The 14,367-nt window shown below is 36.1% G+C and overlaps 1 protein-coding gene across 1 annotated transcript in view; it reads right to left on the bottom strand.

Moving 5' to 3' along the window:
- peak1 (pseudopodium-enriched atypical kinase 1) overlaps window positions 1-8,379 on the bottom strand; it is a 109,650-nt gene extending 101,271 nt beyond the window's left edge. The window contains exon 1 of the mRNA XM_028450314.1: window positions 8,144-8,379. The gene's annotated coding sequence lies outside the window, so the exon portion shown is untranslated. The remainder of the gene's footprint in view (window positions 1-8,143) is intronic.
- Window positions 8,380-14,367: the final 5,988 nt, after the last annotated feature.

The raw sequence follows: 14,367 nt of genomic DNA, 5'->3' as shown, positions 1-14,367 counted from the left end.
TAAGCCAGTTAAAAATCGATTCATAGGTATCACGATTGACATCGATACTTTGAAAATTGAATCGCAGTACTTCTTTAAACAGCAGATATATTTATCCCTTCTCTTGTCCAGCACTGTACCGGCCGGCAGAATCTGCTACTACTTTCCTGGCCACCTTCTACACTTAAACATGTTCATAAATGATTCCTTACCCCTTTAGCACCGAAAGAATATCTGTAATACTACGTGAATATCTGTAAAAGTCACGTTTTTCTATTAGCTCTGTCTGCTAGCATAGCATCTCTTCTTCACTGTAAGAATTTCTGCAGGCCAACCGACCACTGGGTTACCAGCGCCCTCTGCTGGTCCAAACAAGTATCTGAGGTAAATCAGTGCAATGACTTTTTTTTTTATTTTTTTAAGTCCAATTGTTAAGGCACAAAATACATTTTCAGTTGCACTTTTAAAAAGAAAAATAACTATTATGTAGTTTTGCATTGTTTACTATAGAACCAGAATTTAAATTAATAGGCTTCTTCATTTGTATTATTCATTTATTTATTTCGGTCAAGATTTATTTTTAGTTAAATTGTATTGTTTTGAAAAGTTTATCAAGGAATTATTTTGACAATGAAAAATTAAAGGAAAATAATACAGTATTAATTTACCCCAAAAAAATAAAGGAATATTTTTCAGTCATCATTTGTCTACAGTCTCATTTTGTAAAATAGTGAATCGTTACATCCCTAAATTTAACCAATCCTACAAATGTACCATTTATCCTTTATTGAAACAATATTCTAGTTTGACCATTTTAGCTCAAGGCCCTGGATGTTTTGAGAACTGCCAGTTTGTATTTGTTCCTGTTGAGCCTGGAAGATAACAGAACATAACAGGGTGGGAATGTCTTACAGCTGGAAATAAGCATTGATGGTTCCCGGGTCAGGGGGTGCAGTAAAGGCTGAGCATTTATTATATGCAGCTTTTGAAAGGAAATACATAAAGAAAACAACATGTAAAAGACTCAAATGTTTAGCAACACTGCATAAGTCAAGGATTTCCCTACGCAAACGTTCCATATCAACCCTTTCTTTGGTGTCATTTTTCTAAAGTGGAGCAAAACCTTAAAAGGTTACTTACTGCAGAAAGACAATCATTTTTATCGTCTCTCTATAACCCCAGAAGTCCATTAAAGCTCAATTTTCCCCAAAACTTTCCACTGACAACATTAAAAGAAGTAAATTCCTCACCATGAGATGTGCAGCAAACACCAGAGAGCGACTGTGGAGATTTCCCCAATTAAAGAATGGACGTCTGGAAGATGTAAACCATGAAACGACCTGACATCACTGCAGTGCTGACCCTGGTTCAGCTTTTATTTTATTAACCCCTCAGGGTGAAGCTGCTGGCAGGAGAATATCCACCTATGTTAAATCACAATGTTCCACAGATTCAGCTTTTAGTTCTTAAATCTCGTTGCATTGGTGTGACTAGCTAAACCCAGAGCTGTATAGAGAGAGAGAGTTGTGACAACTCCGTTCACTACAATGGTTTTTTTTTTTTTTTTTTTTTACAGCAATGGCGGTCCATGGAGCCTCCTGGAAGTGAGCAATAGCATTAACGTAGCAATAGCATTAGCCTAGCATTAACACTAACCCAGCATTAGCCAAACATTAACCTTGCAATGCCTGAACATTGGCAATAAGATTAAAAAAAGGTTGAAATTGGTTGAAAAAAATGAAAAAAGGGCGCCGCCTCCGTGTACTGTGTCTTTGGGAGAGAGCAGTGTGAAAGTGGCTCCAGCGTTGATAGTGTTTCTCCCATTGGTTTTACAAAAGTGCTCGGATTGGGCCAAACAAGGATTCAGTGGAAAGGTCTGCTCCGCCCGAGTCTGAATATGTGCATCTCTCCCAGGTAGAGTCAGAACTGTGCCCGCTAGAGGCCAAATACCCAATCGCAGTGCAAAAAAAAGTGCTCATTTCATGGAACAAGTTCTGATGAACTACGGCCGGGCCAGCGGAACGTCTCCGCACCGAACGTCTCCACCGAGTAAAACAAATTAAATTGTGCGACGTAAAATCGTAATCTGCAATTGTGTACGCATCCATAGATTATACCTACCAAATTTCAGCTCAATCCATTCACAAATAACAGAGGAGTAGTGATTTTAACTAGTGTACACAACAAGAAGAAGGACAACAACAAAGTGAGGCGTTTTGAGTCCGGTAGCCCGGCCTAATAAAAAAGTGGCACCAACAAACACGTTTTTTCCCCTCGTTTTCAAAATATGTGGTTTGTTTTCGGCTAGGGGCCAAATTGCGCCCGCTGGAGGTCACGGAAGTTTAATGTGCTTCAGCAGCAGGTCGGGTTTATGCTAATGATGGCTCCGTTACGTAACGCAGCCATGATTTCTGACCCACCCATTAAATCCTGAACACAGACATTAGAAACACAGTTTGTGAAGCCATAGCTTCACAATTACATTATAAATGGTTGAATGGATTTTTACATGTTTTACGGAATACATTTATGACCTATTTAATTAGGGATGCACCGATATGAAAATTTGTGGCCGAAGCCGAAGAAAATAGAAACGCTTGGTCGAACACCAAATAATACTAAATACCGAATATTGAATGCGGTTAAGATTTTCACTATTTTTTTTAAATCGTGCATAAATAGCCTAGATTAAATTTATAGACATGTTTTTTAAAGAAAGTAAATGTTTATTGATTATTCTGACGTTTTTTAAATATTCCAGTAGCATTTGCTTTTCAAAAAAAGCACAACAAAGTTTTTCATTTATATTAGCCCTTCAAATAAAACAAAACATGCCTTCAAAAAAAACTGAAGTGCATTAAAGGAGAGGTATGATGAAAAAAAAATCACTTTATAATAGTTTTGCTACAGTGATATATATTCCTTTAGCCTCATTCAGAAGGACAAAGTTCTATTTCCTCCCTCCCTTGTTATTCCACGTTTGGTAAAAAGTGACGTCACCTAACACGCCTCCTAGAATGTGAGCTCCTCCCTCTCAAACTATATATATTATGCTTTATTGCCATTTATGTAAATACAAACTGCGCTACTTTTTCTGCTGCCGATCATGTTGGGAGTCACTGCGTGGAGCCACAAACCCATTGTTTACACACATCAGCTGTTAGCACTCTGTGCTAATGCTAAACCAGTTTATGCAGCTTGTAAACTGAGGAGGAAACGATGGGGACGTTTACGGATTTGTGGCTCACAGCGCTAACAACGGACTTGGTTGTGGAATTGAACGGTTTCCAACTTTTACGCGGTGACGGACGATGGAGATCGGTAAGGAGGAGGAGCTGCTGCTGCTCTGCTCCTGCAGCAACACACACACACTTTTCCGACTCTAAATCACTGCACGTTGTTTGATTGCGTCACACGCAACTATTCGGCGTTGATTTTAACTCACTAAACCGAAGGCCGAATGTTGCTTTTTTTGCAATATTCGGTGCATCCCTACTATTTAATGTGTTTAGAAGGAAATGGCTGAATTTGCTTTACACAGACTTTAATTAGTTCTACAAGGAAAAAAAATACAAAAATCCTAATACACACATTAAAGAATGTAATATGAAATGTCCATATGTAAAGCTAAAGTTGCTATCTGTTCTGCTATGCTACACTGGGACTGTGGGGTTTAGTGCACACACAGCCTTTAACCTGCAGGTCACACCTGTTACCTCACATTAGGGCATTAGGGGCCCCATCATCAGGTCAAAGATCAAAAGTCACATCATGACACATTCTTCTCCAATTTGTTTCAGAGCTCGGGTGAACGTTCCAGTATTCAGCCATGGGAAAAATGATCTCATTGTTTATGTCTTTTTAATTTCCAAAAAATAAACGTATTGGTCTGTGTTTTGAATGTGACATCAGAGTGTGTGTGTGTGTGTGTGTGTGTATGGTGGGTGGGGGGGTGGTCACAGAAGGCCGAGTTGATATTTAAACACAAGCTGTGAGGCTCAGAATTCCTCTAAACAAATGTATATATTTATTTTCCAACTCCAAAAGGAAAATTCCACTCATATCGTCCACATCTGTTTTAGCAAATCCAACTTTCCATTTTCAAAATTTCAGTTTACCCATTCCCACACCAGGTCACCATTTTCATTATATTTATGCTTCATCCACTTCTTTTCATTAGTGATGTCCCAATACAACGTTTTGACTTCCGATACGATACCAATATTGCAGCCTTGAGTATTGGTTGATGCCGATACTGATCTGATGCGATATCAGGACGAATCATACATACTTGTATTACTTATTTTGTCTAATTACACACACGGACATCGGCAAACGGAACAGGCTTTATTTCTGGTTATGTTTTTCAGAGTTTAACTGAGATTTATTTACCGATGATTAGGTCTCATCTGACTTCCACTACGTGTGTGATATTGTCGAGCTGTTGCTTAAAAACTACAATCAAAATAAAGATGTAAACTGTTCTCATGTGGTCTTCTGTGTTACAGCCGACAATAACAGGTTTGTTGTGTGTTTTTCCCGATAGACGTGATACGTCACGTTCACCCCTTGTCCAATCAGAACCTTCCAACCCCCAGACCTAAAGCGGTATTAAATAAAGCCGAATAAACCGGTTTTCCATGTAAACCTCAATTTGGAATTATTATTACCATGTAAACACAAAGCGGAACACTTTAATTCTCAATGATTTCATTAAGAATAACTCATTCTGAATTATAAAAAAAAACATCTGTGATGTAACCGTGGCCACTGTTTCATTCACTTATTTCCAAAATGAGAGTCTTTAAAATGTGTGTTATCACTCATTTATTCCATCATTATGCTCTGTAGTTGTTTTTCCACAGAATTGAGCAAAAATGATCTAGTCGTACAAAAAGGGAACTTGGATTCAAAAGTTTCAGAACCACTGCTGTAGTCAATCAAAAAGATGAAAAAATATTAAAAGTATTTCTGCCTGACGCCAAAAGTGACAAATATTGATCATGTGAATGGTGTTGGCAAGCATCAGTGTGAACCTCACACTATTTTCCAGTTGCTCTTCACAAAGAATGTCAGTAAAGTTCCCAATTCTGAAGTCTAGGAAACAATTTGACAAATATTTATTACGCGTATTCTCCGAGGCACAAATCTGCTCATCTGAAATGTGACAAATCGTCGACGTTTGCCTCCTCTCCAGCTCCGCTTGCTGTAAACAGGTGAAGAAGTAACAATGTGGCACGCCGGCCTTTTGTTGACACTGTGGACTTGTTAATGAAAACAGGAGGAAGGAATGAGTGTAAACAAGAGGGGACGAGCGCAGAGTGTTTAGTGATTTACAGCCGCTGGATGCACTTTCACTGACCTGCACCTTTGACACAAAAACACAGGCAGGCTTCCTTTGGCATGAATATTTAAGTTGTGCTTATTAGGGCTGGGCAATATGGATCAAAACGCATATCTTAAAATAAAAAAAGTAAATCTATCTTGAATCATGATATATTGCCCAGCTCTAGTGCTTATCAATACTGGTTCACAGACGAGGAAGAACTGATACTGAAACCGTTATTTTAAATGATATATATATTAAAAATATATATATATATATATATATATATATATTTATTTTCCTGTGACATCCTTTCATTAGTGACTAAGTATAAGAAGCAAAGATCAACTGATAATCAGCTGAAATTCGGCATTTTACAATAATCGCTATCAGCCGATAAATTAAGTTTATTTTAAAATTCTCTATTTATCCGTCTCTCTCTGCCTGTAATAAGGCTGTGCAATTAATTGAAATTAGATTTCGATTATTACACCCAACGATTACATAAAAAAACTAAATGGGGAAAAACTATTGTACATTATTATTTTTTTTTTAATTATACACATGTTTCATTTGCTAAATAAAACAACCTTCCACGATTTAGGATTTCTACAAATAACAAAGCTTGGTATACTTATTTATTATTAATCTTTTAACCTTATACAACATCATATTCTACAATTAATTTAAAAATAAATAATAAATTAATTAATTAGAAAACCTGAAAAAATAATCTCAATAAATCTAATAAAAACAATATATTATATTAGAGATTTTAGACGCAGCCCCATATAATCTGATATTTGCATTTTTGCTAATATCGGACCGATATCCAATATCAATATTGATCGGGAGACTCATATAAAACTGTACCTGATGTATAAACATGAAGTCTTTATTATTCTATTATTCTTCATTAGTTTGTAATGACAATGATGCAAAATGCTAATTACAGTACTTTACGATGCCAACAGAATACATTAAATATTATTTTGTGAGTCACTACTTTGTCAAAAACCTTGTAAAGTGATACAAGCGTGGGGTTAAATAGGTTATAACATGAGTGGATGGTTGTTACTATAGTGTGAGGTAATATTAGAGTTATGATCTCTATGACAATATTTGCTGAGGCCGGAGACATAGCTTACCTCCACCAGTAGGAGGACTTTATGAATGAATAAGTTTAAATAAATACACATTAGTAAATGTTCAGGCGTTCAAGTAATAGGGTTGTTTGAACAATAGAATAAATCAGGGGTAGTAAACTACACCTGTTCAGGGGCCAAATACGGAGCAGTTTGATCTTAAGTGGGCCACAGATTTTATGCAAGAAAACGATTCATTTCAACATTATTGTGCCATCGTCTACATTTTAGCGTATATATAAAATACAAAAACATGTACGAAACCAACCATATCCAAGTAATAAGTAATAAATATCAGTCCCAACAGGATCTTCACTTTACATTTCCTAGATTTTGTGACCAATTTCTATTTAATGAAGGTAAATATTATGTCATAATTTGAGATAAATTGAAGAATTTTGCAAAAAAATGTTTTTTGTTTTTCAACAGTTTCACATTAAAAATGACTACAATCATGTGATATTAGCAACAGGAAAAACTGTGAAAACCTGCAAATATTGTTGCGTTTCATTTGTTGGTTATAATCAAAGATGAAAGTAATGGATTACAAGTACTGTACTCACGTTACTGTCATGGGTTCTTGTACTTTTTTGAGTGTATTTCTAAATCAGTATTTTTTATTTATTTATTGATGGTTATAGTTATCAGAGGTGTAAAGAGTACTACTATATCCTACTCAAGTAGAAGTACTGTTATTTGATATAAATTGTACTCAAGTACAAGTAAAAAGTAGCTCAATTAAATAATACTCAAAGTAAAAGTTACTAGTAGTTACTTTCATCCCTGCCTCATGTTTATTTTTTGGTAATAAATCTTCCCACGGTTTCCTTGCGTACAGTAAACATCTCATGTAGAAACTTTAAAAAGAACAGACACAATCTACCACAATTGGAACTTAATTTATTTTCCACAAAGGTATGTGTATAAAATAAAAGGTTTGTCAAAAAGGTCCAATCATTAATATTATTTTTCAATCAAAATAACACCAATGAATTAAATTAAAAATATATACATTTATTTTTTTAATGATCAGGCTCTAAATATAGCTACATTTATTAACTCTAAAACTGAGAAAATAAAGGGTATTTAATATTTATTAATGCTGTTTTGCTGCTGTGCATTACGTTTATATTAATTGTTGTCTGGCCATTTAATTTTTTTTTTTTTTGTAGTTTCACAATGTCCGTTGATCATTTTAAAACAAATAAAGTAAAATAAAAAATAATAATTTACACAGAAGTTACTGAGAAAATTATTATTATTATTAACGGTTGGGAAATGTAATTAATTAATTTACTTCTTTTAAAACGTACTTAAGTATAATTACTGATTTAGAAATATACTATTAGAAAATAAAAGTGCAAGTACTCATAACAGTAACTCAATGACAGTAACGTGAGCACATGTAATCCGTTACTTTCACGTCTGATAGTTACTTTAGACAGAAGTCATCAACGGGGTTTAAAGACGAACTATTTTCTTCATTTAATAAACACTTTAAACTTCGGGACGATCCACACACACGTTACCGAGGAGTCCCACCGAGCTGTCTGTACTTTTAAAGTGTTTGTTATGTTAGTTTATGCTTTAGTTTAGTGACGCTGACAAACTTAAAGCTCCTCGCGGTACAGCGTCACGTTTTACCGCTAACGGAGCTCCACCGGAGCCGCTCGGTGACCAACTTTGTTCTCACCTCCGTCCTCCGCCCCCGCCTCCGTATCCCTCCGCCGCCGCCGCTCCACGGAGCTCATGAATTAATCCACTCCTCACTCCGTGGTCCTCGGAGGTGGCGACGCAGAGGTATCCGCACAGAGAGCGCAGACTTCCGCGGTGTCTGCGGGATTGTTAGCCTCTCTCTCTCTGCGTGTGCGTGTGCGTGTGCGTGGCTCTTTTTCCACTGGGCGGCCTCGGGAGCGAGCGCACCGGCAGAATGGGCTGGCCAGAGTGCTGCGTGAACGCGCACAGCACCCAACCACCGTACTAGAGGCCAGGGGCGGGACTAGGAAATCTTGGTTAGGGGGCCACTGCAGGGGCACAGACTCGGATTAAGGGGGCACATTAAAATTCACTTAAAATCCCAGTTAATAACACTGTTTACCCTCAATTATGTCATTATTTCCCTTATATGTTGAAGCAACAAAACGTGTTAAACATCTAAAGAAAATGCATAAAATATATGTGATATGTTCCTACCCAGGTTTAAATATCTATGTGATTAGAGTGATGAATGCATGACTATTCATTTTAAAAGCATAAAAACAGTTTATCCTGACAAAAAAAATACATGTATATATTAGTTAAAGTTGTAGATTTATCACTGTTTTAATGATAATTTTTTTTTTAAATTACAAGCTACAATTTCAGTTGTCTTTTGTGAATCTAGATGGGGTGGCACTTGGGGTGGCCAATCAGATTTTAAGGGTGGCACTGGGCCACCCTTTTGGCCCCGCCCATGACTAGGGCTGTTCTGGCAATTTCCTTTCATAATTAACACAATACATTAAAACAAAATTCAGTCGTAAAGTTGTTGCTTTACAACATTGACCTCCTTTCACATGGTGTAGCAGCGATTAAAGTGAGGGGGTTTTTCAGGGTGGGGCAACTGTTGACTCCCAATTTAGTTTATTAAATTAATTTACTAAAACCATGATAAAGCTGTTATTAAGTCAGTGATTCTCAACATGTGGCTCTTTACGTCTTTATTTTAAATATTATACTCCCAGAAAACCTTAAAAGATGGAAACTTTTTAACCTCTTTTTACCTTTTTTTTTGGCCACTTTGCAACTTCCTTTGTCCCATTTTTGCCCCTTTTCCCCAAAAAATTTACACTTTTTGTTATTTCAGATTTGAGCTTCCTTTTACCAATAAATATCTGCTTTTCCCAATTTTTGTTTCCATTTTTGCAAGTTCTTTTTGACGCTTGTTTGTCTATTCTTTAACCATTTTTTCATGATTAACACATTTCATTTTTTCCAAAATTTTGCCTTTTTTTTCTCCACATTTATTTGCCCCATTTGGTTCATTTAAGCTATCTTTTGCCATTGCATTCCACCTGTTTCCCCCTTTTTTAAATATATATATATTTCTTTTTGCCACTTTCTTCACTGCTTTTCACTCATTTTAGCAACTTTTGGACCATTTTTTTTGCCACCTGTTAATCATTTTTTGTCACTTTACTCATCGCTGTTACCTTGTCGTTTACCTTTTCTTCCTCTTGACAAAGCTCTGCCATTTTTTTACTTTTGTATTCCTTTTTTTTTTTTTTTTATATTAATCCCACAGGAAGTAGTTCCCATAATCAGGAAGTAACAGCCCCAGCAATAAGGATAATAGTTATAAACTAAGTTTCTTTTCTTTTCAGACAAAAAAAGATGGAATGGGGATTAAACAGACAATAATTCTACAAACAGTATGGAGAGCAGAGCAGTGTTCAGCATGTGGCCCCTGACTCATCCTCTGTCCTCTGACTCATTCTTTCCTGACGGCAGGATCTGGCGCTCTCCTGAGGTCAACCTACTGTTATAGACTCAACAGTAGAGAAGCAAGACGTTATTTGTTCAAATAGTTGAAAGTGATGAGGAAAGTGTTTTCAGCCTTTTTAGACACTGAACAAGTCATGTGATGACACTTCCTGGATAACAGTGGATATTATTCAGATGAATAAATAAATGTGTTTATCACAGATTCATTTTACTGACTTTATGGATGGACCCCAAAAATCTCTCCCCTTTATCCCCCTTATAGATGCTCCTGTCTCCACATGTCTGTGTTCAACCACCTTCAGCTACAGTGGGGGTCCCCCAGAACGATGGCACTGGGGAGTAATAACCACATCCTAATGGTAAAACCAAACCAGATTTAGTTTTTTAAGATACAGTCAGAGCCACAATCATGAATATTTCCTGCTGCGTTTTGCTATGCAGGAATATTTAACATCCAGTCTTACTTTATTATATATAGTAGCAGTGTAAGCACAAATACTGTACACACGTTCTAAACCAGTCATGGGCCACTCGTGGCCAGGGGGGGGTCACATATGTGGCACCTCTTTATAATTTTGTGCAGCCCCTCCTAAGTGAGCACAGAAAGACTCCAAAAAAAAAAACAAAACATATAAAAGTACAAAAAAGTACACTAGATAACGAAAATACACATGACCAGAAAAACACACAATAAAATAACACAAAAAGTAAATAAAAGATAGAGATAGAGAGATATAAACAAAATGACAAAAAAAATAAATAAATACACAACATGACCAGAAAAACACACAATAAAATAACACAAAATGAGAGAAAAAGTAAATAAAAGATAGATTTTAACAAAATGACAAAAAAAAAAAAAAAAAAAAATAAACAAAATGACTCTTAACACATGAAACAAAAACAATAATAATCAATATCATATAGCATATTTTTTAGGGACTCAAAGCTGTTTCATACAGAATACAGAAAAGTGAAAAAAAAACAATAAAAGTAAAAAAAAGAAAGAAAAAGATGAAGGTAAAGCAAGTTTTAACAGGTGGGAAAACACAAAATGAAAGGAAAATACACAAAAAAATTTCCAAAACACAAAACGACAACAAAAACGCACAAATTGATAAAAAAGCTCTACAAAATAATGCAAAAATGACTAGAAAAGCACACAACAATGATAACACACAAAACAACAACTAAAAGAGTGGCCATAAAATCAGAACAAACTCATTGGTTCTGTCCTGTATTAATGCCTTAGATTGGTTATTATACGTGAATGTTAATAACAGTTGCCCACCTCTGGTCTAAACAAACATGTATATGAGATTACTATAATTACCCTTCTGTGTACTGGGGTTGTCGCCTCTGATACACAGATCTTTACTGGTAATGTGGCGCAGTTTGTGTTGTAATAAACTTTAAGCTCCATAAAAACCTGCAGCTGTTACTTGTGTGGAAGCACGTGAATGAACATCTGATGGGACTTTTCTGTAGTTTGAGTTAATGTTTTAAATCATAATAATGTGAAACAGGAAGTCTGGGAAACAGGCATCATTAATGTCCACGTGTTAAACTAAGGAAACACACACTATCAATGAAATGTGTTCACAGTTGCATCAGTTACTGGGGATTGTAAAAAACAAAAAACCAAACATTTGTGGAACAACCTTTATTGAGTCATTATAAGGTTCTGTTTGTTGCTTTTTTAAAGTTGCCACTTGGATTCGACTGGAAAAACTTCCTGAACACAAACTGGTGTTGCTGCACTGAATTCATTTACGTTTTTCTTCAGATCCTATGAAATAACAACAGAGCTGTTATTGTGATTTATGTAAACCAAACCTCATTATTGCATTAAATGAAAGTAAAGAAGCTTTAACTTCAGTTAAGAATCCAAAACAACTTAGCATGTTTTTAGAATTAACGTCAGTATTTAGCATCATGACTTCTTTGAGAATTATTAGAAGAAAGATCAATGATTTTTGTTTTGCACTTTTTCACATCAATTTAATAATTTTCTGTTTTTGTGTGTATTTTGGCTGTCATTTGTGTGCAATTTTATACATTTTAGAAGTAATTTTGTGTTTTAGTTTTTTTTTTAATGTGTTCTTATTTTATCAATTTTTAGTGTGTGTTTGGAGTCATTTTGTGCACTCGGATATTCCAAACTCTTATCTACATGTTCAAAATGCACAACATTTTAATTGGCTTTCTAACTACTTTTGAACAAAATAATGTGTATTTATTCATTTTTTTAAGTGGCCACATGAGGTGCCATTGTACATGTTTTTTTTAGGGAAAAAAAAGCAAGAGAAAAGAAAACGAGCACACATCCATAAATCCATTCATAAATGATAAAAAGAATTAGGATTTTTTTTTGCTATGGAAAAGTGCCACTATTTAATAAATACGATATACAGCCTTCACAGCACCAAGTGCTAAAGCTGCCTTTCATTTACAAACTGTTGCATATCCACTACCGGTCAAAAGTTTTAGAACGCCACACTTTATCCAGTTTTTTTCACTGTAAGTGATTCAGTTTATTATGTCATTGCACTCTGAAATGAAAGCATAAAAGAAATAAGCAATTTGAGTTGAAAAAGAAATGATGGAATCCATGTTTAGCTGATGCTCATGAGGGTCTGGAACCACAGTGTGTTTCAACACAGCTTTTATACAGACAGAGGGGGTTGGAAGACACCAAGAAAAGTGTGAACACCTGTAGGAACGAGTAACACCAGCTTTCAAACTGATTCTACCTTCATTGCTGCAGAACAGCTTTAAATTGTGAACCCACTTTGGTCTGTTTGTATAATTCTGAAATGTACATTATTTTTCAGTTTTGATAACCAAACCTTTTTTTTTAAACCTCTGGCTGTTCAGTCCTTACATTTGTACCAGCTATTCATTGGACTTGCATGACTTGAATTGCAATAAATAACTGGAAAAATAAAAGTGTTCTAAAACTTTTGATAGGTTGTGTATATTTTTGAGTATCATCTTTTCAGTCTTCTTTTTAGGCCGGGCTACCGGACTCTAAAGGCCCTCACTTTGTTGTTGTGTAAACTAGTTAAAATCACTACTCCTCTGTTATTCATGAACGGATCGGGCTGAAATTTGGTAGCTATAATCTACGGATGTATCGCATCGACGCAAGAGCCCGATTTACGATTTGGGGGTTCCAAAAGAAAGAAAAACAAAAGCCAATTTCTCATTTATTTGCGAGTCACATATTACGACGGTTGGTGGTACCGAATAATTAGCACATACCAATATATAAACGGGGCCCAACACTCCGTACGTGTTACGGGGTGCTTATTTTCCAAATAACTACTCCTCCATTAGTTCTCGTTAGATCTGAATGCAGTTTGGTATGAATACTCTATGAATTAATATGATGAGACGCTCGAAGCCCTACTTTTGAAATGGGGTCCGGGGGCCCACCCCACATTTCCTGTATTTTTCAAATTTATGGGAACATAGTCATGTGATATATAGTTTTAAAGGTAAGTCAACGTAGATTACAATTATGCCTCATGCAATTTTTTAGGCAATTTCCATTAAAGTAGTTTTCTCATTTATTTGTGAGTCAAATATTACGACGGTTGGTGGTACCGAATCATTGGCACATACCAATATATAAATGGGGCCCATTACTTCGTATGTGCCACTCAGGCCAGGGGGCCCCATTTTTCAAATGACTACTCCTCTGTTAATGCTCATTGAATCCGGCTGTAAATTGAAACACTTGTAACTATGAGTGGATGTCAAGAGCCTCTCAGAGATCTTTTTGGAAAGGTAATATCTAAATTTATCAGAACATACATAGTCGTGTGATATATCCTTTCACAGGTAATTCAACGTGAATTAGCATTTTACGTCGCACAATTTCATTTGTTTTACTTGGTGGAACTGAGTCATTTCACTAAACTCTGGAATGTGATACGTGCTACTCGGCGCAGCGACGTTCTGCAGGCCCGGCCGTAGTTTATCAGAACTTGTTTTTAAAAGGATAATATTAAAGTAGTTTTAAATGGAACTGCTTTAAAATTAATATTTGGTTTTGAAAAGGCCTTGTTGATGAAGATTAAGGTAAGGGCTCGTTATACTTTCGCCTGGCTCCGTTCGTGGATCGCGCGCGCACTCCAAAGGATGTGTTTTACTCGCAGCATTCGCCGTTGCAATACCCGCAGCCAAGACAGGGGGCGGTAGAGAAAATTCTACAGGAAGTAGCAGCAGTACGGCTCTGCACTGAAGAAGAAAAGTAACAACAGAAGTAAACAAACAACAATAATTGTGGCAGCAAGTCAAGCACGTAGGAGGGAGCAGGAACTGCTATGATTATGATTAATGACAAGACAAAAGCCCCGTCATACAAGAAGATGGTCTGTGTGCCCGTTACATGCAACGAGGCATCTGCATGAAGAACACGACCAGCTC

Source organism: Gouania willdenowi, chromosome 6 (genome assembly GCF_900634775.1).
Source record: "Gouania willdenowi chromosome 6, fGouWil2.1, whole genome shotgun sequence".
Lineage (NCBI taxonomy): Eukaryota > Metazoa > Chordata > Actinopteri > Blenniiformes > Gobiesocidae > Gouania > Gouania willdenowi.
Note: the sequence above shows the minus strand (reverse complement) of the source record. Positions and strands in the feature narration are given on the sequence as shown.